Raw genomic sequence first — 25595 nt, 5'->3', positions numbered from 1 at the left:
TACAGGAAAAACTTGAGTTGTATATACACCTTGAAACGTAGAGGAAGAAGGTAGTTTCAATAGAAATGAAAAGGAGGAAATAGATAAGAAATATGAAGGGACCAAAGATGATGCCTTAGATGAGATTCCCCAGAAGCAGAACCTGAGACGTTCTCAGGAGAAACCCTCAGGACAGTACCAGGAAAGAAGCTAGAGAGGATCACCTTCAGCTAAAGTTTAGACCCAGCCTGGTCCTACAGGGAGCTCTGGAGCATGAATGCCACTGCAAATGTTCTCCCTTAAAGCAAGGGGTGGGCAGGGATTTTTTTCCGTTTTATCAACCACTGATTGGAGGCTCCTCCCAGGAAAAGGCACAGCTTCCCAGGCCATTCCAGGTAAGTTGGTTCCCATAGGCCAAGGGCAATTCTCCAGAGAATGATGCATCTGTGAACTATGAACAGTCATCACTTATGTCAACTGAGTGTCTGGGTGAGGCACCAAATTCATAAATAGTAGAAGAGCTTTGATAAGACTTAGTGGCACACCGGATACTGATTATTTTTAAATGAGCTTTTTATGTAATGCTTCCTTTTTCTTTCTCTCTTTCTTTCTTTCTCTCTTTCTCCCTTTCTTTCTTTCTTTCTTTCTTTCTTTCTTTCTTTCTTTCTTTCTTTCTTTCTATCTTTCTTTCTTTCTTTCTTTCTTTCCTTCCTTCCTTCCTTCCTTCCTTCCTTCTTTCCTTCTTTTTTTTTCTGGCTGCACCACAGGGCTTGTAGGATCCTATAGTTCCCTGACCAGGGATTGAACCTGGGCCATGGAAGTGAGAGCACCAAGTCCTAACCACTGGACCACCAGGGAATTTCCATCCATTTCTTGTTTTTACTTATCTCTACAATGAATACATATGTTTTAAAACTATAAAAAAATACAAGAAAAAAGAGAGTGAGAAAGGCTTACTTGCTTCATACTAAATGAAATTGCCTTTCCCCTCCCTTTCCATTCTAGTAGAGATGTTATAGAAGAATGTTTAGGACTCGATTTTAAGCTACATCAGGAAAGAAGTCAAGCATCTTACCAAGGCTGTATATATGAGGACTCAATTCAAACTTGCTTAAAGCAGAGGGACCTTATTGGCTCAGGTCACCATAAAGGATGAGTTTGGAGCTGACCTGTGGAAAGGTGAGCAGACAACTGTGGCCTTCAGTACCAAGTGTTAGTTAGTTACTAGCTCTGATTAGACTCCAACTGATCATGCTGTGTCACATGTCCTTCCCCATAATAACTGCTAATGTCACAGAGATAGATTACCAGATTCAGCTGGGCCTGAGTTATACATACACCTTCCCTTTTGAGCAAAGGCATGGAATTCCATGATTGACAGACAATACTCCTGGGGCCACACAGAATGGGGAAGAAACTGATCCTGGAGGAAATAGGAGCATCTGCAATGACATCATATAAAGTGAAACCATTAATGCCCACTGCTTGCACAAAGATCACAGAAGAACAGGATTATCTTCGAAGAGCCTGTAATTCTTACCTAAAACTTTTTGTTCAGGAAAAACCATGTTGAATTTCTCAATATCTGAAAATAATCACCTTAACATATTGAGTGATTGCCCTTCTTTCTTTTTATGATTTTGTGTTATTCTACTACCACCATGAACTCCCTGCTCCAACCATGTAAGTTTCCACCTGACATAACACGGAAGGCCCATTCCTGTAGCCACAGAGCAATGGTTCTCAGTTTAGCTGTATATCAGACTCACCCAGAGGGCTTGTGAAAGCACAGATTCCTGGGCACCACACCTAGAGTGTTTGATTTGGTAGATCTGGACTGAGAATTTGCATTTCTAAAAGACTTTCAGGTGGTGCCCACTCTGTTGCTCTAGGGACCGAATTCTGAGAACCACTGCTCTAGTGAAAGTAGATGGAAAAGTGAGCATGTTTGTGTGTTGGCAATGGCAGATAGATTTTAGCAAGATGTTAGAAGATCACAATAGGCTTAGACAAGTAATAGCTGGTTTCAATGCAAATATCAAAGGAAATTGAAAGAATCCCTATTACAGGATTGGACCTTCACGTAGATAAAACTGGAAAGGTTTTGATTCTGAAATTTCCAGGAAGACTTCATCATTGAACAGAGATTCAGCCAGAGACAAAGATCAGATAAATGGCCTTACCTTCTCACCTCGAGCCTATGGTTTCACATGGCCTCAAAGTAGCTGCAGTTAGCTAAAGAGAAAGGCATGGGGGCTAGGACAAAAAGTAATGAAAAACAGATTTGAGATCTATGTTTAGGTCCAGAACTATGTAATGACGTGAGTGTACTAAATTTTTTAGGCAACTGCATTGCCAAAGAAACTGTGAGCCAAGACTGAAAAATTTTGTAGCGTTTGAACTTTAAAACAACATTCAGTCTGTCTCCTTCACTAAGAGGTAAGATACATGAAAAGAGGGACTTTGCCTGTGTTTTTATTTTATTTATAATTTTAATTTTTTAAAATTTTTGTCTGTGTTGGATCTTCATTGCTGTGTGTGGGCTTTCTCTAGTTGTGGCGAGTGGGGGCTACTCTTCATTGTTGTGTGTGGGCTTCTCATTGCAGTGGCTTCTCTTGTTGTGGAGCACGGGCTCTAGGCACGCAGGCTTCAGTAGTTGTGGCTTGTGGGCTCTAGAGAGCAGGCTCAGTAGTTGTGACGCATGGGCGTAGTTGCTCCACTGCATGTGGGTTCTTCCTGGACGAGGGATCAAACCTGTGTCCCCTGCACTGTCAGGTAGATTATTAACCACTGCGCCACCAGGGAAGTCCCTTGCCTATGCTTTTAAACCATTGTACCTGTGCCTAGCATGGGGTCTCATGAAGAGTATAAGCTTTTTAAGTATGTGTTGGGAAAAACAAAACAAAACAAAACATTGTTCAGAGACCTGAAAGTTGCACCAGCTAGAATCTGGCTATGAAAGCTGTGTATCCCCAGGGAAGGTATACTCTCTGGGCACCTTGGATATGGCCATGGATGTTTATGGACAAGAAAGAGACTATTTACAGATGTAGAAAACAAACTTATGGTTACTGGGGGGAAAGTGGCGGGGGGGGGGCGTGGGGAGGGGTAAATTGGCAGACTGTGATTGACATACATACACACTACTACATATAAAGTAGATAACTAATAAGAACCTACCGTATAGCACAGAGAACTCTTCTCAATACTCTGTAATGACCTATATGGGAAAAGGATCTAAAAAAGAGTGGATATATGTATATGTATAACTGATACACTTTGCTGTACAGCAGAAGCTAACACAACATTGTAAATCAACTATACTCTAATTAAAGAAAAAAAACGAAAGAAAGAAGGAGACTCTTTGAGGGCAGATCCACAGACATGGGACCATGGACATGGAGGTTGCTCCCAGAGGGCAGAATCAAGGTCTATCAAGTACTCCCCCAACCCTCAAGGTACTCATTGTGGGAGGGGTTTCACCATGCCTGCTGATCAGGATCTCATGATCTCTGTGTGTGTCTCCCAGTGTCCCTTTCATGAAAGGAACATTTATTCGGTCCCTCCTGGATCATTGATTAGTGTGTGTTGTGGGAGTTTGCAGATAACTTGTCTTTTCAGATAATAGGTCATTTGATTATGATAGGTCATTGGGTTCTGGATGGTGTGGTCTCTGCCATCACCTGTGATCTTGGAATGCAGCTGACTATAGTGATTGAATGGAACTTTGAGTTGTCTTCCTTGGGGAGGGAATATGTTCTTGTGTGGGAAGAAAATCAAAGTAAATATTTGAACATCAAGAGAATGACGGTGTGTTCTCCAATCTGTTTCCTCTTTTCTTTCTGGGCTCCCAGATGGCCTACATTTCCCAGTCTCTTTTGAAGTTACGTGTGGCTGTGTGACTGAAATGTAGCCAGTTCAGGCTGCTGTAGCAAAATACCATGACTGTGTAGCTTATAAACAACAGACAGTTATTTCTCACAGTTCTGGAGGCTGGAAGTCTGAGTCAGGGTGCCAGTGTGGCCAGATTCTGGTGAGAATGCTCTTCCAGGTGGCACACTCCTGATTTCTTGTTGTGTCCTCACATGGCAGAAAAAGTGAAAGCTAATTCTCTGGCCTCTTCTTATAAGGGCACTAATCCCATTAGTGAGGGCTCCATCTTCAAGACCCAACTAACTTCCAAAGGCCCCACCCCCAAATAACCATCATGTTGGGGATTCCATTTCAACATAGAAGTTTGGAGAGAATACAAACATTCAGTCCATAATAATAGACAATGGAATGTTCACAAAAGTTTCAGGTTGGAAACATAAAGGTTTCCCATGTAGGTTTCTCTATGCTTTTTTTTTTTGTTAATATGCTGTGCAACTCTAAAAGCCACATGTTGGAAACGGCAGTGCCTCCATCAGCATGAGTCCCTCAGGGACTGAGTGAAGCACCCACCACATACTAACTGCAACATCTGCACTGGATTCTGTGAGACAGCAGTAACATTTTAAGGTGTTAAGCCATTGAAACGTTAGGTTTATTTGTTACAGCAGCTAGCATTACTGTAATTTATACCCTTATTATTCTCCTTCAAAGTTGTAAACTTTTGCTAATGTGAAAGCTATCCATCTCTGTCTGGAATGAACTTTTATCATCTAACCTAACAAAATATAGCAATTACCTCAAGGTCAAGTTCAAATTCCACCTGTTTCCTGAATATTTTACTAATAATTGAGGAAACATAGACCTTGTCTTTTTCCTGCCTTATATTAGTTTCCTGTGACTGCTGTAAAAAATTACACAAACTTGGTAGCCCAAAATGTATTCCCTCACAGTTCTGGAGGCCAGAAGTCTTTAATCAGTATCACCTTAATCAAGGTGTCCGTAGGGTTGCCCCCCCTCTGGAGGCTCTAGGGGAGAATCTGTTCTTTGCCTCTTTCACCATGTGGTGGCTGCTGGCATTCCTTGATTTGTGGCCACATCACTCCAATGTTCAAGGACAGCATCTTCAAATATCTCTCTGATCTGTCCTCACACTGCCTTCTCTGTGTGTGGATAATCTCCTTCTGCTGCCTCTTATAGATAAGGATTCCGAGAATGCGTTTAAGACCTACCTGAATAATCCAGAATAATCTCCCAATCTCAAAATGCTTAATTTTATCACAACTGCAAAGACTTTTTTTTTGCCTATTGAACATATTCCTCATAGAATACAAGTTGGAAACTAACATCATTTAATTCAGAATTTCATTGTATATATCACTTTGTATTGAACTCTATTGCATGTGTTTCTACCATATACAATGCTGATACCATTTAATCATGTATTCATTCAACATTTATCAAACATGTTGTCTATGACAAGACTATAATATAAGACTGTAAAGGTAAAGAGTAGGCAATCACACCATTTTAAAGGAGTTCATAAAATCGTAGGAGATACACATGACTATGATAGACTAAGGAAATATGATGCGGTGCCCAGTCAGGGGTGAGTGAAAGATACAATACGTAATGGGACACAGGGGAGGGATTTCTAACACAGACAATACCAAGCTGAGACCTGAAATAACTATTCTGCTTTGGGGAAGTGAGTGGGAGAAGAATGTGGACAGGGTGAACAGAATGTGCAAAGGCACAGTGGTTTCCAAGAGCATGTATTTGTACAAGGGACTTCAAGCAGCTCCTGATCCAGCTGAAACACAGAGAGAAGGGGCAGGAGGGTCACAAGAAATGAGGCTGGATAGGCAAGCAGAGGCCGGATCATGAAGGGAGGTCTTTGTAAACTGTGATAAGGATTTTGACTTATTTCAAAGGCAAAGAGAGGCACCTGAAGGATTTTAAATTGAGAATTATGTGATTAGCTTGACGCTTTGGAGACACCACTGTGGTGTGATTTAAAGAATGGATTAGAGTTAGGCCATTGTGGTCTCGGGAAGAGCAATGAGTGGCTGCTACCAATGACCCAGGAAAGGAATGAAGGTGGGTGAGCTGTTATGAACGTGGATTCAATAACTATTTATCCTCCTCTTCCAGCTTCTTCTCTCTAGATACTTCCTGCCATGCTCCATGTACTGATAAACATAGAATAAGTACTCAATACATTCTTGTGCAATGGACCATTAACTGTTCAAAATCTGCCAAATTCCAGGACAAATTCAGTCCATTTAACATAACTCCCTTGTAGATATACCAATTCAGTGTATGGTTTTACCCACGGTATTATTCACTAATTTAGTCTAATTATAGACTTACTATAATTTAAAACACTTAAAGTCTCAGTGTCTTAACCCAAAGAGGTTTATTTCTTAAGGGAGAGAACCACCATTGCCTAGGGTCTTGGAGTCCTTCCCTGGATCCTTTGCACTTGGCTGGCAGATGAGGGAAGCAAGACAACATGGAAGATATTCATCCATGCTTCACTACCTGAGCCCAGAAGTGACCCCCATTACTCTGCTCACATTCCATTGGTGAAAACTAGTCACACGGATCCACCTGATTGCAAGGGGGTTGGGGAGTGCAGTGTGTCTAGAAGGAAGAGGAGAGCATGGACATCAGTGAACCCAGGCGGTCTTGGCCATAATATGCATGACTCCTAAGATGACACTCATTTGATAATATAATATTTAATTAAATCACATATTTCTTTTGTTTTGAATGTTTCATATTGAAGTAGTCACAGGATGGAGTGGGGAGAGATGCTTGTTTTCTGAATATTAATGATTTACCTCCCTGCAGTTACAGGAGCCCATGTGACTACATATAAAATTAATTCTGAATCAAACATTTCTCTTTGCTTAACATTATCTTCTACCCCAATCATGTGGTGGATGACATTCAATAATATTATGTGACTGGATTACAAACAATTGCCAAAGGAATTAAAAATCTGGTAAAAGATGCCAAATTTTATGATGTCAGTAAATGTGATATTGATGAATTTTGACCCCTCCCCCAAATCTGATAAATGAGATGTTCACAGGATTAACAAGAAGAGAAACGAGAACGTGATTTTGATCAAATATGTACTTTAGAGGTGAACAATTCAAATATCAAGTTAAGAGAACCCAATGGAAAAACTGGTGAAGCCCTCAATTTAAAAAAAAAAGCCTTTTTATGATCATGCTATGAAAGTCAAATGTGATTTGAATGCTTAATCACACATAATTCTTTATAACCACTTATACGCTACAGTTAGAATTTGATTTATTCACTCTCTGCTCTAAAACTAGCACAAAACTATCATTTTAACCTGTTTTTAAAAATATATGAAATACATTTATTTTCATGATTTTTTTCCCTTTCATTTCTCAGGCTTATGTCAATATCAAGCCCTTTCTTCAGTACTTCTTATGAAAATGTGGTCACTACTTTAAGTGGAATTAAGTTTTTCAGTACCAAATCTGTTCAAATAGCAAAAGCTGCCATTAATGGAAAAGCATTGGCCTTGAACTGAATTCAGCAATTTCAAATAGAGCTTTCTGTGATGATGGAAATGTTCTGCTTCTGCTTTGTCCAACATGAAAGCCACAAGCCACGTGTGACATTTGGTATTTGCTGGCCCATTTACTGAGTTGTAGAGGTTAAGTCACAGCTAACCTTGGTTTAAACTATCCAACAAAGAGATAGACACACAAGTCCATGCACAAGTATTCTTGAATGTTATGATATATTGCAAGGGAAGCAACAGAATCAGCTCAGGTACAGAGAGAGTGGAGGCTGATTGGGGGGAGACCATGGGGCCAGGCTGGAAGCTGGGGCAAGGACCAAGATCACCCCTCCATGGGTCAATCAGCAGACCAACAGGCCTTTTTATGATACCTTGAAAATGTGGAGATGTTTAATGTCCTGCCCGTGAATATTAACATGTTCCCTACAGCAGTTGTGAAGATGACTATGTGATGTCACAATATATGTAAACTGTAAAGTGTTATACAAACCTTAGGTAGGTTTTAATCATTACTTTTATCTTGGAGTTTGATGTTAAAAGTTTCCTCACTTGAATTCCTTTAGACTTTTACTTTTATCAATCAGTTTGAAATCTCTTCAAATACCCACTGTGATTTTTCTTTGACTGTTGGGTTATTTATAAGTGAGTTATTTATTTGAATTTCCAAATATTTGAAGTTTTTCTAGCTATTTTATGTTATTAATCTAATTCCATCATGGCCATAGAACACACTCTGTAGGATTTAAATCAGTTGAAATTTATAGAGTTTTTTTTTTTTTTTTTTTAATGCCCAGAATTTAATCTATCTCAAGAGATCTACAGGGCTTCCCTGGTGGTGCAGTTGTTGAGAGTCTGCCTGCCGATGCAGGGGACACGGGTTCGTGCCCTGGTCCGGGAGGATCCCACGTGCCACGGAGTGGCTGGGCCCGTGAACCATGGCCGCTGAGCCTGTGCGTCCGGAGCCTGTGCTCTGCAACGGGAGAGGCCACAACAGTGAGAGGCCTGCGTACGGAAAAAAAAAAAAAAGAGAGAGATCTTTGGCTTGCACTTGAAAAGAATATGCATTTTGCAGTTATTGGGTAAGATGGCTATAAATATCAATTAGGTCAATGTGGTTGATACAGACTCTTTCCTTTTAGAAAAAAAATTAAATGCCCAATCATTTGGGGAATGGAAATTAAATATGGTAAATTCACATATGAGACTATTTTATTCCTAAGTACTCATGAACAGTTTTACCCTGTGGATACTCTCAAACTTGGAAAGTTCTCTTACCAGCTCAACATAGCTCACTGCATTTTCCCTTCGGACAAATTTCCTGAGTAGATTGGAATGACTGACAGTATTGATGCCTAATTTTGCACAGGTCATAAATATTTATCACCAGAACTTCTGAAGCAACAGAGCACTTTAAGCCTCAGCTTTCCAAGTATTTCCCTAAAGAGCTTTTCAAAGCTAGAATGACCCAGGAATCTGGAAATGGTTACATTTTGCTTTTCTTAATCATTGAATGCACAATTGATTCAGCTGATTCCTCTAAAAGAATGAGAAGCTTGACGGTCTGAGCAGTTTATCTTCTATGGCTACTGTTCAGCTATAAGCAATAGGTTCCATGGATGCCAGAAAGATGACCTGATTTTCAAGGCTCAGTATAAATCTGAGGGTTCTCAGCAGAGGACTGTGATATGATCTGATTTATGTTTTCAAAGGATCACTCTGGCTGCCCTGTTAAGAGTGCCTTGGGCCAAGTACAGAAGTAAGGAGATGCTCTGGTAGGGAGATACCCATGTAGGGAGAAACCCCAATGATCCAAGCAAGAGATGGTGGCAACTTGGGCCACAACCATGGTAAAATGGTGTGAATGACCAGATTCTGGTTTTAGAAGTAATGCCAACAGCTTAGCTAATGGATTGGCCATGGGCTGTGAGAAAAAGAAATGAGGCAAAGATGGCTGAAATTATTTTGGTCTGGGCAGCTAGACTGGTGGAATGGGTCTTCACTGAACTGGGCAGGATTGGGGATGGGGCAGGATGGAGAGCAGACCAGGAGTTCCATCTGGCATCTGTTAAGTCCCAATCTGGAATGAAGAATGAATGTGCTTCTGAATCTCCAGCTCCAGGGATACAGATGTCTGTCATTACAGCAGAAGGTAGCACTGCCCACCTTAGGGGACACAGAGAAGCCTGAAGATCTCCTGCTCTGTCAGGATGTGGCAGTTCTCCCCAGCTACCCCCTCCTCCCGAGGCTTCAGCTGTGTATGACAGCCCGTCTTCCAAAGAGCGAAGCGTCCAGCTGGGCCAGCCACTGTTTATTCTGCCTGAAGGAAGCTGTCTAGACAATGTCTTTCACTCCATACTAATAGAGTTCTGCCCTTTTTTAAAATTTAATTTTAAGGTGGTGAATAGATTGAATACATTGTGTTTGCTCCCCAAGGTACTTGCATTCCAAGACTAGAAAACATTACACAATTTTAGTGCAAAAATGATTTTCAAAATGTGTATATCCTGGGGACAAAACATCGCCTATTGTTAAGTCATTTAAAAATAAATTCTCCCTTATTTTACATAAGTTTGTTTAAAACTAGAAAGGTATGATATAGAAAATAAATGCAATTCACTTTAAAATGCATAGACACTGGGTTAAAAAAAATAATGTAAAGAGTTTCTTTCTTTTTTACCCACCCCCCCCACCAGAAAAAACCCTGGAAAGGATTTTCTAGGTTTTGGAATCTTTCATTTAGGAAAGTCTGGGAGCTTGGCATTTGCTGGCTCTTGGGCTGGTGCCAAGAATATAAAATGTTTGTCATGTGATAGGACAGAAGTCCTCTTTGATTTCCTAGGAGAAAACAAACTCGGAGAAGGTGAAGCCAGCTAAAAGGTAACGTGATAGGAAACCCCTACAGAAGGCCCACAGCCCTGCCAAGCTTTCTCTTGGGGAAGTCTTTGAAGAACAGGGACTGCATTGTTAGGCCAAGAGGAACTCAGGGCATCTCCCTATTTCCCCGAGTTCCTGCCTGGTGCTCCAGATTCACTTTTGGGTCCTAAATGTACCCATGTTTCTTGTGTCATGAACAAGGACTGCCCTTTGCTTGTCTCACATCTCTCTGGATCTCTGTTTGCCTCTAACTTCAATGTCATTGGGGAGAATTCTGAACCGAAGCGATCTGTGTCCACTGGTGCCCAGCTCACACCCCGTTTTACCATCCTGTACACTCATCCCGGTGGTGAGAGCTGCTGATAATGACCCACAGCTGCACCCATCTCTGGAGAATTGCCCTTGGCCGATGGGAGCTCCCTTGCCCGGAGAAGCCTGGCAGGTTAGCTCTCCCACCCTCAAGTGGCCAATGATCACAAAAGCTCGGTCCCTTTGCCCCACGGGCAAACAACTCTGTGGTGCAATTTATGCTCCTGAGCCTCACTCATGAGATTCAGGCTATGGGTCTTGAGACCACATCCTTGTTCGGTGCCCCCCCCTTCTCTAGCCTACTTCTGGTTCTCTTACAGGTGTCTTCCGAGAGTACTCCCTAGATAACTTATGTGCAGCCTGGCTCAGGCTCTGCTTCTGAGGAAACTAAGAGAATGCTCTCCTAATTCCAGAGTGAGGAGAATTTGCTATGACATCTTACCTTGTGGGGGTGGGAGAACACTGCTCTTTTTGTTTTGTCAAACAAATTCTCTTGGTGTGTAGAATATCACAGAGGGTGACAGAAGACCATTGGCAACCATCTGTTGTCCCTCCAAGAGAGGCTTCTTGGTATTTGGCGCTCACTTGATTGCCATGGACTTGCTTCAAGGCTGAATTTATAGACAAATGCCACCTAACTATGGCCACAACATGAAGAGGGCAACATACATTGCAAAACAAGGTACCAAGCAATCACAAGGATTTCGCAGAAGACCATTACTATCTGCAAAATATTTGACCTTTAGGAGTGTCCACTGAATCTCTGCATAATATCTTATTTTGAACAAAGTCGAAAACTGGTCTGGGTGGAGTTCTCCCTTGAAAGCACCCTAACACCTTACCTATCAAATGTGATCCATGTACCAACAGCATCAGCATCACCTGGGAGCTTGTTAGAGATGCAGAATCTTGGACCCCACCCCAGGCCAGCTGAGTCAGAATTTGCATTGTAAACAAGATCCCGCAGGAGATTCTTATACACATGAAAGTTTGAGAACACTTGTTCAAAGATGTCCTATGGGTGAGTTTTGCATGGTGGATAACTGTAAAAATTTGAAGCTATAGTCAGAATCCACAAAAATGAATGATCAAGATGGAATAAAAGCTCATTTAACTACAGGTCATTTCTCCTCTACCTTGTACTGCCAAGAAAAGAGCCTAGAACTGGGGGTATTAGTTACCTGGTTTTAAAGTCTACTGGAAGTTTGAGAGCAATTAAGAGGGGGAAGGTGATTTCCTGGAGCACTGGATCTCAAACTATAATCCTGGACCAGCAGCATATGCATGCCCTACAGACCTGTTAGAAATGCAGAGCTCCTATCCAGCTCTGCGCACTGGATTTAGGAATATGGAGGATGGGGTCCAGCCTTTGGCAGTTCAACAGGCCCTCCAGGTGATTCTGATGCAAGCTCAAATTTTGCTTCCACTGTCCTGGAGAAAGCAAAGAGCGAAACAGATGACAACAGAAATTATGGGGGAAAATAAACAAACACAGGCCCTGAGCAGGCAGAGAGAGGTCTTAGGATCATTTAAGTGTGAACTAAAGGAGTGAGAAGCAGTATCTCAATGAAAAAATTAATCATCAACCTAAGAAAGAAATGAAAATTTTTATTTGAGCCAACGTGAGAATTATAACCCGGGAGACAGTTCTCTCTGAGAACTGTTGCAAAGAGGTAAAGGGGGAGGCCTGTATATATGTGATTTTGGCAAAGGGGTACGTGCAATCAAGTACGCATCTTGGTAGAAGGTTGCCGCTACTTGCGAGGAACAGATATCTTAGTTGATGGTTTTAGTGTCTTTCTAAGTATGGGAAGATGAAAGACACTGGGTTCATAAAATTTTCTCCTGAAAATATCTAACTATCTGCGAGCCAGTTCTGTCAGTTTTCCCAGAGCACAAAGTGCCTCATCCTAATCTTCACCTTGAATTCCTTTCCGGGTGTGTTGTAGGTCAGTGACTGCAGTGCTAATGACTTGATCCTTGTAGAACCGGAGGGTGGGCAACATTCTTCATCTGACAATCCCTTCCCTTTTGGTCTTAATTTCGACCAAGATTTGGGAGTCATTTCTTGACCGATTTGTCCTGTGGCGCTAGGAATGCTCATTCCCAGGTCAGACAAGGATTTTGTTGATAGGTCACTCAATGTGCTATTACTGGACTAGGCCCTGTTAACAGTGGCCCAAAGCCTCTGGACCACCTGTCTTATGTCTGTTATGGTCCAGGTAATGGTTCCCTCTTTTTGCTTCTTCCCATATCTAGAGTTACACTTAGAATCATTGATCTTATAGGAATACATACTTGGTCAAGTTGCCTACTCATCAATTTTATCTGAGGCTCAGTCACACATTTGGTAGTGCAAGAAACAATAGGCAGAATACAAATAACATAGCAAGTATCATTAATAAGGTCATAAGTCAGTATCTAAGCTAAAAACTTCCATTAGGTGCAACCCAGCATCTCCCCAGGTCATCTGACCTGTTTGTTCTGCACCAATCACTATCTTTAAGGGAAATGAGAAATTGGCATTGTACATAAAGTTCACCAAAGATGTCTGCATGCACAAGGTGAGTGGTGAATCATTGTGAACATTTACGGGATTCAGAAAGGAATGCTATCTTGTAAGGAGGTAAGTGGCTGTCTCCAGAAAAAGAAAAATTGATCTTCATGGTTGAGCAGGTATTTCTGCCATTGGGGAAGTCTGGTTAATGCATAACACAGATGTACAATGCACACTAGAGGGAAGGGAGGAGGTCCAGATGGGCGGAGAAAAAAAATGCTGCTTAAATTTTTCTTGTCTTGCCTTAAAATATGAATTTCATTTCATCAGGTAGACTTCAGTAAGAGGTGCCCGTGTTAATAAAGATACAGAATCATTAAACAATTGCATGGCTGGGGCATAGACTTTAAAGTATGGTAGAGAAGATGCTAGAAAGACAGTAAAGGGGTCATTGTAGGATATATCAGGAGTTCAGCCTCTTTACTTCCAAGTAATATGGAGCCACTGAGACCCTGAGCAGTAGAGTAACATCATTAAAAAAGAAAAAAACAATTTTTGTAGTTGAAAGGGAGAGGATTCCATTACCTAAAGATTTAATTTACCCAGTGATGCAGAATGAATGAGGCAATTTTATATTCAGTTAAATCACGAATATTGCCCCTAGGATACCCAGAAGTCACTGACACAAATTTCTAAGGTATCTGGTTGGACGAGGTATGGGGTGCCTGGGACTTTATTTTGAGACAGTAATCTTTGCAGAAAATGAAAATGGTCATGTGTCCATTTCCGGGTACCTTTCCCTGTTACATAAATATAACTACATCTCTCTTCAAAACACTCTTCAATTTTGTTCTAATGGTATTTCCACAAGTAAAATTTGCTTTCCCACTTTCCCTTCACACCTTTGTGTTTCTACCCATGATTTTATTATTCGTAATAATACTGAATAAGAAAATGAAACCACAATTTTAATATGCATACAAACCACAGTGGAATTCAGCCCATGAAACACACTTACAGGTCAGGATTTTCTTTTACTTTCTTGAATTTTTCTCATTTCTTTTTAATGAGTTATGTAGACTGACACAACAGCACACACCAATGTTGCTCTGCCTAGAAGATTGCTGGGCAGAAATAATAGAATAAGATGCCCAAAACATCCTTCAGGATGCAGAAATACAGTGAATACATTAAAATATATAATTCTATGAGCTGCACTGCTCATAGAATTATTCAGTAGCTGCACTGCTTGGTGCTTTATGATTAAATTATCAAGCAGTAAAAAAACCTAGAGGATGTCTTAGTGGCTTTAAGAAGTTAAGGGATCTCCTTTAAACCCCAGTGTCATAGGGAATAACGTTAACTTAAGATGGTCATGCTAATTTGAGGTAGACGGCAGCCAGGTTAAATGAATCCCTACACTGCATGGGTGCGAGAGCGTACTTTTACACCTATTGGGGTTTCTGAGAGAGATTTCAGTCCTGATGACTACTAGCACGGTCTCAGACGTGTCTTAGTTTTCACTTGTACAAGTTTTTTTTGCAACAGAAAAGAAAGATGCAGTTGCTTTTGATGGCCTTTGCTAAAACTTCAAAAAACATTCTTTAAACATTCACAAAATGGGGCTTCCCTGGTGGCGCAGTGGTTGAGGGTCCGCCTGCCGATGCAGGGGACACGAGTTCGTGCCCCGGTCCAGGAAGATCCCACATGCTGCAGAGCGGCTGGGCCCGTGAGCCATGGCCGCTGAGCCTGTGCGTCCAGAGCCTGTGCTCCGCAACGGGACAGGCCGCGGCAGTGAGAGGCCCGCGTACCGAAAAAAAAAAAAAAAAAAATTCACAAAATGTTCTCAGTAGTTTCACTATCAATGTGGTCTTTTGTTGATTACAAAATAGAACGCCCACTTGTATAACTGAAACAAATTAAAAACACATTGCTGGAATTTTTTTAGTGGTAGTATATAGCCATTCAGAGATAAACAAAATTGTGCCTTTTAAACGAGGTTACACAGAGACATGATGGATGTTCGTTTCATAATGTAAAAAAGAATATTTATATGAGTTATGTTGGGGCAGAATATATATATATATCTCTTCAAAGGTATATGTGTGTGTATATATAATTACATATATATATCACCTGGGTTTGGCCTCAGGCGTTGACATGGTGTTAAAATTCCCAAAGATTTTAAATAATTAACTCATGGGCATAAACACACATCTAACACACACACAGATGTGAAATATCACATCTTAAAGTGTTGTATTCTAGAAATAAGGAGGAAAAAAAGGAATAACCATTTCATAATCTTTATTATTCCGACATCACGCTGAAACAAGAGGGTAGTAGTTGCTAACTTTATTGAATCCAATTTAAAGTAATGCACACATATATTCAAAATATTTTTAAAAATTTAACTCTTTTTTTTTTTGTACTGGAAGAGAAGTGCCCGATTCTTATGCTGCCCTCTTTATCTGGACTCTTTTACTCCTCCGAAACCTGCAAACCCTCAGCTTCTCCTCCATAAGTTAAAGTCTTGTCTTCCCAGGATCTCTGATTGGAGGTCACCTCCTTCAGAATGTCTTTCCTGATTTCCTTCCTCTGGAACATCTGAACCAGGAGCTTCTCCTTTATACTCCCATGATACACGCCCTCTTAGTACATACGACCCTGTATTTAAATCCTCATTTTATCTGTCTGTCCTCCCTGGAAGACTGACTGAGTCCCTCTGAGAGTTGGAAGGAAGTCTTATTTATTCTGGTGTCCTCAGGGTCCCTCACAGTTATTAAATAAGGATTGAATTTTTGAATGAGTAAATTCCTTTATTATTAGGAGGTTCCATTTGGACTTTTTATACTCTGGTCATTATGTTCAGGCATAATCTACCGAGTAATCTACTGCATGTGGCAGTTCATGGTGTTTGATTCATCTGTTTCATGGATTTACAATCAAAGCTTTGCCAACACACCTACAGCGATTAAGAGGACAAACTCTGGAGCCGCAATGCTGGGGTTTAAACCACAGTTCTCTGAGAACTTGGAAAACTGACTTATGCCCTTCATATCTCATTTCTGAGGATTTAATTAATCAATAGAGGATTGTTCTGAGGATTTAATTAATTTATATGTGTGCAGCAATTAGAACTGTGTCTAGCACAGAGTAAGTGCTGCATAAGTGTATGTTGTTATCTTTACTATTATTATTATTTGTAAAACAACTCTGGCTAATAACACATTTGAATATATTTTGACAAACTGGTTCTCTAAATATATACATTTGTTTTCTTTATCCTTTTTATTCTGTTTCAGCTGGGATGTAAAAATACAGACTCTGGAATCAAATTTATGATCCTGTTTACAGTTCCTACCTTTCAAGGGCATTTTCCCCTTAATTTCCTGCAACCATAAAATCTAAGCCCTCCCTTGTAATCCCCTTTGTACTGAAAAGGCTCTCGTGCTTTGAGACAATTTGAGATTCAAACTTGACACGGGTTCCACTGTCATTTTCTTGAGCTGGAGTACTGTAGGGTTTGAAGAAAGAGGACCTACCATGTGTCAAATCCTCAGATGAATACAGTATATGTTTCCTCTGAGTCCGGTGTTGGACAATGAGGCTTGTTATCATGATGGATAAAGTACAAATAGAATATTTTGCACGTAAGTTGTGCCTGTCCGATGCATGCTGTCCTGCATAAGGCGTTTTCCTGCACTCTCTTTGACTCGATATTCATATGAGGAGGTGTCAGTCAGATGGTTCAAACGTCAAAAGTATCCATCTTTAAAACTTCCCTATATATTCCTATCCCAAAAAACTTAGAGACCTCAGTAACATTGTATTTAAACTTTTATTCCCCTTTACATATCACCCATTGACAAGCACTCAGAAAACTGTCTCCTGATACAGCAGCACATAAAACCACATCTCCTGTATCCTGTCATAGAGAAAACAGGGCTCCTGTCATGAGGAACATGTCATATGTCCATGTGTAATGCCTATAAAATGACTGCACAAACATCCACCATCCTAAAGCTCTCATCCCAGGGTATCAACATTTATCTGCTCCCTGCAGAGAAGCCATTGTTCCCACTTGGTACACTAAGAAGTAAGCAAAAGGCAGCAAGACAGGGAGACAAGATTCTTTTTTTCAAAGCCACAGAAAGAATTAGAGGGAAAGAAAGGTCGAGAGAAGGGCACTCCTGGGGCTTCCCTTTGCTGAGTCACTTCCTTTGTTCATCTACTTTGTCAGTTTTCAATAGTAGTATTGTATTTTTGTCTACAAGAGGAATAAAACTGGAGCCAAAAAGTAAGAAGCAAACCTTGAACATTGAGAAGAATAACTTAAAAACTGATTTCACTTAGAGATATGAAGCTATAAGCTTACCAAATATCTAGGTATAGCCCCAGGTTTAAAACACTAAATGCACATTCAAGAGTTGCACCATTGGGACTTCCCTGGTGGTGCAGTGGTTAAGAATCCGCCTGCCAAGGCAGGGGACAACGGTTTGAGCCCTGGTCTGGGACGATCCCACATGCCATGGAGCAGCTAAGCCCATGAGCCACAACTACTGAGCCCACGTGCCACAAGTACTGAAGCCTGCGTGCCTAGAGCCTGTGTTCTGCAACGGGAGAAGCCACCACAATGAGAAGCTCGCACACTGCAATGAAGAGTAGCCCCTGCTCGCCACAACTAGAGAAAGCCCGTGTGCAGCAATGATGACCCAATGCAGCCAAAAATAAATAAATAAATAAATTTATAAAAAGAAAAAAAAAAGAGTTGCACTGTTAATATTTGTGTGCTCCTCCATTCTACCATGAATGTATGGAAAAACAAGAACAACACATGTCAGAGGGCCACTTAAATCTGAAGCATCATTTGAGTAAAGCAAAGCTTTATAATCTATTCTTACAGGGCAGAATTCTAAAAATTAATGTTCTGTGACTCTGATTTCACTAGTTTAAATGAAAGAATTTCACAATAGACATACATTTTGTTCCAGGAAAATGAACATTTTCATGTAATTCTCAAAGAGCTTATGAAGTGCAAGGACAAAATTCACAGCCAGAAGAATGTGACACAATGAGAATGCCAGCTTGGGCAACAACAATATTATCCAATAAAAAACATAATAAAAACATGCTATAGAATGTTAATTGTTACCTTAGGGTAATTTAGCTATCCTCAGATGGCATCTGCAGGCCATTTTATCAAGCACACATTTTATTTGTGGACTGTCATCTCCAGGTGACAGTTTGGAATTAATGAGGGCTGGAGTGGGTGGGTCTCTATCTCTCTCCTTCATGAACATATCTCATGGTTCAGAAGTCCATGGCCATTTGGCCCAGGAGGTTGCTTTTGCTTGGTTGTAGATTCCCAGTATAATAATAGCTAACATTTACCAGGCACTGTTTTCCAAGCATTGGGCTAAGTTTATGTGAATTATTCAATCTCATGCTTATTACAAAAATACCTTGAGAATTCCTGCTTTATGAGAAAATTGAAAATTACAGAGGACAAGCAGCTTATCTGAGGTCATGCACTTAGGAAATAACAGTAAGTTTTGAAGCCGAGTGGTCTGTCTCCAAAACTGGTGACCTTAACCATTGGGCTACATTGTCTCACACCTGTTACTTTAAATCAAATATGCAGAGTATAAAGCCAACTCTAATTTATTTACAACAAGTGGGAATTACTGCTGAAGATAGCTAACCCTAATATTTGCCTCCTTATTTTGGTACCTATTATACACTCTGTCCAGAGATGGTGGTATGTGGTTTATGATTTATACTTTAAAGTTGCTATTTATTGACTACCTACTATCCAGCCAGTATTCTTATTATCTATAAATTGCTCTGTGTCAAACTGACTCAACCTTCGTGCCATAAAACAACAACTGTTTATGATCATTATCTCCCCTGCTTCCGGGCGTTGACTGGGCTCAGCAGGGCGGTTCTGATTGCCACCTCTCAGGCAGTTGCAGGCTGGTGGTGGCTGGGCAGTCAGGCTGCGGACAGGGTGGAGTCAACTTGAAAACTCCTTCACTCACATGCCTGGTGCCTGGACCAGGAGGATACAGATTGTTGTGGGCTGGAGTGGGTGGGTCTCTCTCTCTTTCCATCTCTCCAACACGGTCACTTGAGGTGGTCAGACTTCTCAGATGCGGCTCAGGGCTCCAAAGCTGTGTTACCCCGCATGGAGAGTCATGCAGGGTAATTTCCACCACATTCTATCATTTAGAGGGGAGTCATTATAGAGCCAGCCCATCTTTGAGGGAGGGGAATTAGTCTCCGTCTCACAATAGGAAGAGAGACAAATAATTTGCAGACTTGTTTTAAACCCACCACTGAACAATAATAAACACTTTGCATCATTACCTTATTTAATTACCAAATTATTAGTTCAAAGTAGACATTATCTTCATAGTCCTATGGAGGAATCAGACACTCAGGTAGGAAGTGATAGAACTTGGATTCAAACTCACATCTGCCTGAATCCACAGCATAATCCTATTCTCTCATCCACTGCACTCTAATACCTTAGTCCAAAAAGATGCGAAGATTCCAGCAGAATTAAAACAGAAAATTTCAGGATACAAAGCAGGACCATTCCAGGCAAGTAGAGTAAATCAATAGAATCAATTATTCATTCAGTCATGAAATATGTATTAAATGCCTACTCTATGCCAGGTGCTAGGGATACAGGGATATAGAGATAAGATTCAAGCAGAATAAGAATATAAACTTCTGGGGTATGTATCAGTAGCAGAATATTTCCCACGTTTTCTACTTTCATGAATGTTAGTTCTAGAGGAACTGGCAGTTAACAAACAACTAAGACACAACAATATTTTATGAGTTGTGATAAGTACTCAGAAGTGAGTAAAGGGTATGGTGAAATTTGTGTTCTTTATTCTAGGTGGTTCTTTGGAATTCACAATCATATTACCTTGCCCACCTTCATACAGAACATAATATAGCTCAGGCCAGGCCAAAAATAGTGCCCCATTGCTCTGGCAACAGGGGTGGTCCAAAAAATGGACATGTGACTTAAGAAGGGCCCATTAGAGTGTTTCCTGGATTCACACATGCACAGAGCAAAAAGACATTTTCTTTCTACTAGGGTTGCCAAACTGGGGCAAGATGCGTATGAGCAGTGGGTGGCCATATTGAGGAAGCATATCTGAGTAAAGATGAAATGATGCTGACACACCGAGAGGGAGGAATGCTTTGTGGGGTCAGGGAGAGGAGAGCAGAAACAGGAGAGGGGAAGGAAAGAAAGGAGGAGAGGCAAGGAGAGAGAGAGAACTTATAACACCCCCGGAGCTCAGTCTGGGCCACCAGGTGCCTTTGCCTTCTACAGAGCACTCTACTTACTCTCACCCTTGCACTGCCTGTTGTCTGTTATCTGGTCTGCAAAACCCACTCAGGCATGAGACTGGGACATGCTCTCTCTTGTATCCCTTGGTACAGCCTCTGGGACACACTTGGTGCTCAATGAATGAAGGGATGGTGGATGAGTGAGTGAACGACTTTGAAAACAAAAAGAAAAACAATCTCACAGAGGAAATCTGTTTTCCTCGATCTAACTACAAGGACAGTGCCTAGTTAAGCTGAGGAGTCAGGGAATACTTTAGCATTTTCATATTTTAAAAAACTTTAATTAATAGAAAATTTCTTCAAAAAATTAAAACTAGAACTACAAAATGATCTAGCAAACCCATTTCTGGGTGTATAACCCAAAGAAATGAAAACAGAATATCAAAGAGGTAGCTGTACCCCCATGTTCATTGCAGAGTTATTTACAATAGCCAAGACCGGGAAATAACTTAAATAGTTAAAGATGAATAGTTAAAGATCTGGTATATATATATATATATATATATATATATATATATATATATATATATATATATATATATATATATATATATATACAGTGGAATATTATTCAGTCATGAGGAAGAAAGAAATCCTGCCATTTGTGACAACGTGGATGGACCTTGAGGACATTATGATAAGTGAAGTAAGCCAGACAGAGGAATACGAATAGGGTGTGGTATCACTTATACATGGAAATCTGAAAAAGAAAAAAAAAAAAAAAGAGTCAGACTCATAGAAACAGAGAGTAGAAAAGTGGTTGCCAGGGACTGGGGGGTAGGCAAATAGGGAGAGCTTGGTAAAAGGGCACAAACTTACAAGCTTTCAGCTGTAAGATGAATAAGGTCTTAGGATCTAATGTAAAACATGGTGACTATAGTTGACAGTATTGTATTGTGTAACTGAAATTTGCTAAGAGAGTAGAATGTAAATGTTCTTACCACGGTCCCCCCACCCCCCCCCCGTAAAAAAAGATAAATATGTGTGATGATGGATATGTTAATTACCTAGATGGATGGAATCCTGTCACAATGTGTATGTATATCAAATCACCACAACATACACTTTAAATACCTTACAACTTTATACGTCAATTACACTTCAACAGAGCTGAAAAGAAACATTAATGTAAAAAACACATAGTATTTTATTTTCTTCTTAGATTCCGTATATATGTGTTAGCATACGGTATTTGTTTTTAACTTTCTGACTTACTTCACTCTGTACAACAGACTCTAGGTCCATCTATCTCACTACAAATAACTCAATTTCATTTATTTTTATGGCTGAGTAATATTCCATTGTATATATGTGCCACATCTTCTTTATCCATTCATCTGTTGATGGACACTTAGGTTGCGGCAAGACGGGAATAAAGACACAGACCTACTAGAGAATGGACTTGAGGATATGGGGAGGAAGAAAGGTAATCTGTGACAAAGTGAGAGAGAGGCATGGACATATATACACTACCAAATGTAAAATAGATAGCTAGTGTGAAGCAGCCGCATAGCACAGGGGGATCAGCTCGGTGCTTTGTGACCACCTAGGGGGGTGGGATAGGGAGGGTGGGAGGGAGGGAGATGCAAGAGGGAAGAGATATGGGAACATATGTATATGTATAACTGATTCACTTTGTTATAAAGCAGAAACTAACACACCATTGTAAAGCAATTATACTCCAATAAAGATGTTTAAAAAAAACCCAAAATACATAGTATTGATTCAAATACTACATTATCAACAGTCATCAATTAATGGCATACAACATACAATCATAAAATAAGCTGTAATTTTTCTTCCACATGGACATGAATACAAGTTAGGAAATAAAATCAAATATCCCAAACCCTTAAAATACATACATCCTGAGGATCAACTTGGCTTAAGGAAACTCAATACTGACAGGTAGAGGACAAAGTCATGAGAAAAGTAAGGAGTTAAAATGTTCATAATTCCTAGCTTTCTACCATCATGGGCTTTAAGCCTGTAAAAATAATGGAACTTCCTTCAGAATCAAATAATAACAACTTGAGTTAGTACAATCAAAGAAGAATCAGGAAGCTAGGGCCTCAGGACCAAAACATTACCAGATTGGATATGTCTTTGTGAAACCTCAGAGGTATAATTTAAAAATTACTGGGTTAATTTGCTTTTCTATAGCAAATGGTCCCTGAAAATGAAGGTGTAATTTATCATCAGGCATGAGGATTAAAAGTTCCTGGTGGGTAGCCAGGCCTTGTCTGGTCTTATAAATTCTGGCATTGTGAGATTTCCTCCATCCCTGGTGAGTTTATGGACACAGTACATTTCCATGTTATCACCTTTCATTTCCAGTTCTGGCAATCCAGACCTTTTTATTAAAAAGACATCAAAACAAACATAAAAGCCAATAAACATTCAGCAGTAAAAACTCATAAAGAATCCAGACATAGGGGAATTTAGTATCTGATGTTGCTGGTCATTAAATTCTAAAGTCTTTCTTCTTTTCCACCCAACTCAGGAGACTACCACCCTCATGCTCCTTCCCATCCAAACCCCTCCTAAACTAGCCTTCTCTCATCCACACTCAGGAATGTATGACAGTCAGTAACTAAAGCTATTTCTCTTTCAAAGTGCCTTGGTGACTTAAGAGAGCAAAGCTTCAAGATAGGACCATGAGTTCTGACGGTGAGGTATCCAGTACGAGTGAGAAGATAGAGGATGCATTTTGGGGCCTCACGGGTTTTTCCAGATACCTTTCTGGTATCTCTGGGAGAGAAGGTTTTGCAAATCAACTCAGATAAGAGTCTTACTAATCATAAAATAGAGAATAATCTGGCTTCATTGATATATTTATCCTTTCATACAATTGTTTTTTCATTTTTCAATAAACACCTGGGGATCATTCTTTTTCCATCTGTTCCTAGATGAATACATTTGGTAATTACTTAATTACTTTATGCATCAGTTTCCTCTTCTGTAAAGTGGGAATAATGATAATACTTACCTGCAGGGTTATGGTGAGGGTGAATTAAGTTAGTTCACATAATGGTCTCAGACTTGTGCCTGGTACCTGGCGGTAAGTATTCTGGATTCATTTTAATTATTGAGTAACTGCTGTGTGCCAATGACTCTGCTAAGTACTAGGGATATGAAGAAGGAAAACAATGTTACTATCCTCAAATGTCTTCCATTCTATTCAGAAAAACAGTTGTGCTGAAAATGACAAGAAGTGCTTTAATAGGATGAAGGTTAAGACTAGAAGCAAGGAAAGCACATAGGTGTCCATGGCAAGAGTCAAAGAGACTAATGCCACAGGTTTGAACTGAAACAATGGATAAGGAAGTGAAGGCTTAGTGGGTTAGAGGAGAGGATGGATATGCAAGCCTTTTAGGAAGTTGAATAATGAGACATGGAAACCAATTGGATATGGGAGCTGAGAGAGATGAAGGCCTATTGGGTCACTGCCTTGGGCAACTGAGGAGATGGTGACTGTTCCCCATGGATACAAATAAAGGAGGAAGAAGGGAGAGAGGTTCATTTGTGGATACTTTGTGTCTGAGGTAGAGATGTTAGTGAGGAATTGGATATAGGGATCTGGAAAGGTTTAGGTTGATGACTGAGATTTGGAAAATTGTCAGCTGATAGGCAGGAGAGGACACCAACTAGATAAGTGGCCTAAGGACATGTCCTCCCTTTATTAGACAAGCTGCGTGTGTCATTTTAATTAACACTCATAACAACCCTGTAAATTAAAGGTATTAGTTAGAATATGGTTCTAGCTATGTGTGACTGAGACCAAACAACACTGACTTAAAGCAGATACACAGTTATTTTTCTCTCATGTAAAAATTTGAGCTGGATTTGAAGGTCTTGTTCCAGATATGATGCTCCATGGTCTGAGGGACCCGGGGTCCTCTTTTGTTGTTCTATCATTCCTAAGCTCACTTCTATGCCTACATCAGCCAGAAGAAAGGGGACAAGGACAGAAGAATACATCCATTCCCTTAAAGTTATGACCCAAAGTTGAATGTGTCACTTCCACTTTTGACTCATTGATAGGAATTTAGTCTGTGTCAATATATGGTTCCAAGGAAGGCTGGTCTTTATTCTGAGGGATCCTTGTAGCGCTATCTATAAAAACAACATGGAAGACAACACATATATCCATCAAAAGGGAACAGGTAATTCTACATAGGGAGTACTATGCAGCTGTAGAAAGGAATGAGAAATAGCTCTATAAACTCTTAGAGAAGAATCTCTGGAATGAGTGTGAAAAAGCACAGTAGAGTATGCTACTATTTATCTAAGAAGGGGAAGGCATATACATATACATATACATATACATTTGCTTTTAAGAAGAAGTTGGAAGATGAACAGTACAATTTAAAAATTAGTATTCTGTAGAGGGAGGAAAGGAACAGGTGGAAGACATGAGGCTAGAAGTTGACTTTTCTGAATAGATGGCATGCTAGTTTGGAACCTTGTAAATATTTTACATAATTATAGAAAAAAATTAAAAATTAAAAACGAATTCTTAAACACCAAATACAAAATGAAACAAATAAATCTGATTATAATTTTATCTGGTCACATACCACCCTATTTTGAGTAACTTTAAAACACAGGAACTTGATAGTACATTCTTAGTGAGCTGTACCCCATGGACAAAAACAAATTGTAATAAAAAGGTTTTTTTAGTAATCGTATATTGATGGTGGTATTGATTGTTATTCTGAGTCTGTGGACAGTGGAATAAAGCAATGAATAATTTTGCTCAGTGTTATTAAGAAGCAGGATTTTTAGACAGAAAGAAAAGGCATAGGGAGGTAAAAATCAATAAAGTTAAGACAAAAATTCTGTAGTTCTGAATTTGAAGTTTTATTAATAATTAATGACACATTTTCTTTTAAAAAAAAGATATATGTACACACACACACACACAAATATTTTCTAGATCTCTCCACTGAAAAGGCCTAGCTGGATACAACAACAAACTCAGTAAAACAAGTACCTCTTATGTAAGAGTGTTATCTGTAAATGCTCTTGCTCCACCTGGAAAATGTCTAGTTCTGGGTCCAGGGCAGGACGTGTCCACGATGTGCCTGGAACAGGGAAGTTATCAAAGCTACTAAGTGCCTGTCA

General features: G+C 40.0%; 1 non-coding gene across 1 annotated transcript; it reads right to left on the bottom strand.

The window, feature by feature from the left end:
- Positions 1–765: 765 nt before the first annotated feature.
- Positions 766–837, bottom strand: TRNAE-CUC (transfer RNA glutamic acid (anticodon CUC)). The gene has a single exon. It is a non-coding gene; the product is annotated as a tRNA-Glu (tRNA).
- Between the last annotated feature and the right edge of the window lie 24758 nt (positions 838–25595).

Source organism: Orcinus orca, chromosome 16 (genome assembly GCF_937001465.1).
Source record: "Orcinus orca chromosome 16, mOrcOrc1.1, whole genome shotgun sequence".
Taxonomy (NCBI): Eukaryota; Metazoa; Chordata; class Mammalia; order Artiodactyla; family Delphinidae; genus Orcinus; species Orcinus orca.
The sequence above is the reverse complement of the archived record's forward strand: the minus strand, read 5'-3'. Positions and strand labels throughout refer to the sequence as shown.